We start from the raw sequence: 2,356 nt of genomic DNA, 5'->3' as shown, positions 1-2,356 counted from the left end.
AAGAAATAAGATTACAGATGTATTGTCAACTGCTTCACCTCCAAACTCATTGCACATACTGTGTTCAACACCATAATGCACAGTATCTGTTCCTAACACACACCTCACACAGTCACTCTGTGCACGATGTGCACGTTTACAACAAGCAGAAGCAAGGTCTCAGGATTAGGGTGGGCAGACATGCATAAACAAGGCTGTAAATTTTCTTCATAACAAAGTCAGGGTTGGTAGAGAGAGAGGTCTAGAAGAGCTATATAATGCTTTACTTCTCCTACTACTGCAGGGCCATATGGACAACCCCAAAATATTTGGCAGAACTCTTCTATAGCAAAATTCTTCCTCTGGCTTTGTTCTACTTCTCAGGCAGTCTGTGGGCTCTGAATTTTTACTTTTTTTTTTTTCAGTTGGAGGGCTAACCTGTTACAATTTGATTTTTCCATCCAAACCATTTCCTCAGAATAGTTCTGCCTCACAGGTCTTCTTCCATATTTCTTTTCAGATACTATATATACTACTATATATTTCCAAAACTCTTCTTCCAACTCTCTCTCATGAATTCCATTACAAATTTTACTCATATATCCTGAGGAGAGAAAAGTTGTCGGCTTTTCCTTCCCTTCCACAGTACACCAAAGATCTACAGCAGTTTTTCAGCCACTGAGCAGTACAAATGCTAATTGTCCTGGCACACTAGGTCCAAAAAACTTCACAGCTCATGATGTATCTCTTTACGGTATAAACTGAAACTGCTTCTGACAAGTTCAGCTTGTCTCTGGTAACTACTGAAAGTTTACAAAACTGAGCAAGAGTTTCAAGATAGGAAATAAACACTCTGTTTGCTTCTAACAAATTCAGTAAGAATCTTTTAAATATAGAAGTTTAGCAGTTAGATAGCAAATTTTTGTTCTGGAATAACCAGCTTCCCTGGTACACAATAGAAATTGAAGTACTCATGGATCTAACAGCTTGTGTGAGCAGAGGTCCATTCATAAGAGGTTGTTGATTAACTGAACTTTCTATCAACAGAAGTTTGTGTTACTCATATGTACTCACCAAATGCAAACATTTTAATCTGAGGATTGCTCATCAACACTTTGCTTTGGCTTGTTACTTGTGAGAGTACAACTTTCCAATAAAATATTAATTAATACCTGGCACATTATTTGTTTTTGGTTTTGTTTTTTTCTCAAATATAATAAACCTCTTAGTTTGAGAAAAGAGGAATGTTTAGAAGCCTGAATACCACAAATGTGTTCCATGCATACAGTAACAAAGTAAAGGTTCCTTTGAGCCATGTGAAGAGTGTCATGATTGCAATCATTTGGCCAGCTGTATGTGAAATTTATCTGTAATTCTATACTTACCACATTCAAGTAAGACTTAGCTCCTATTTAAGTCATTAGTAAAACTGTTCTGTTGGCCTAGATCAGGCCCTGAAGTCTTGCAGTTGTTTACTGAGTCAGCTATAAAGCCAACATGCTGCAGTCCTGCCCCAGTAAGTGAAGTCCTGACACCTCAGGATCCACTACTACATATACACATATTAAACATGTATATGCAGTTAATCTTGTAAATAAAGCTATTCATAACTGAGTGATATATCTGATTTTCAAAAAAAAAAAAAAAAAGAGATACACTGACTCATGAGCAGCCTATTTAATTTGATTAATGGCTTTGTGCTTGACTGAGTGATTATTTCCTATCATGCTGTGAATTAATTTCCTGCAGTTATAAAAACAATCCTTGGAAGATTTTTTAATAACTATTAATCTTTTTTTTTTTCGGGTGGGGGGGGGAAGCTCAAAACCCTCGTGTTCTGAGATTTCAAGAAGCCTAAAAATTATATTCCTAGTACTTGAGCTATTTTTAAAATGTAATACAATATTTTAATTTAAAAAAACCCACACACATGAAACATGTAGGATGTGATAATTGAGTATTATGTGCCCAACAGATCTGCCTGCAAAGCAATGTCACTACGCATATATATATAAAAATATATTCATGTATACATAAAAACTGGGCTTTTTGTACTCTCTCGATATCAGTTGTTGAATATTCATTCATTGTCCGTTTGTTGCCTTAAAAGGCAACTTTCCTGCTTTGGAGGGGGGTGTTACCTTTTGGTGGGTTGTAACGTATCTCCCCTGGGCTTGTACAGGGGGGGGTCTTGCATCATCCCCACACTGAGGGCCTTTCTCTGTATCCACATGGCACAGAGAAATATATTTTCATTTATAATTTGTTCCCTGTTCCCGGCCGCAAAAGATTCCCTGGTGTTAGGTCCAGACAGGACCTTTCACCTTACAGACTCCACGGTACGCCTAGAAGTTAGTAAATATACAGAAATAGTTTT

Source organism: Empidonax traillii, unplaced genomic scaffold (assembly GCF_003031625.1).
Source record: "Empidonax traillii isolate 1590-97213 ecotype Southwest subspecies unplaced genomic scaffold, ASM303162v1 scaffold4:size3804566, whole genome shotgun sequence".
Taxonomy (NCBI): Eukaryota; Metazoa; Chordata; class Aves; order Passeriformes; family Tyrannidae; genus Empidonax; species Empidonax traillii.
Note: the sequence above shows the minus strand (reverse complement) of the source record.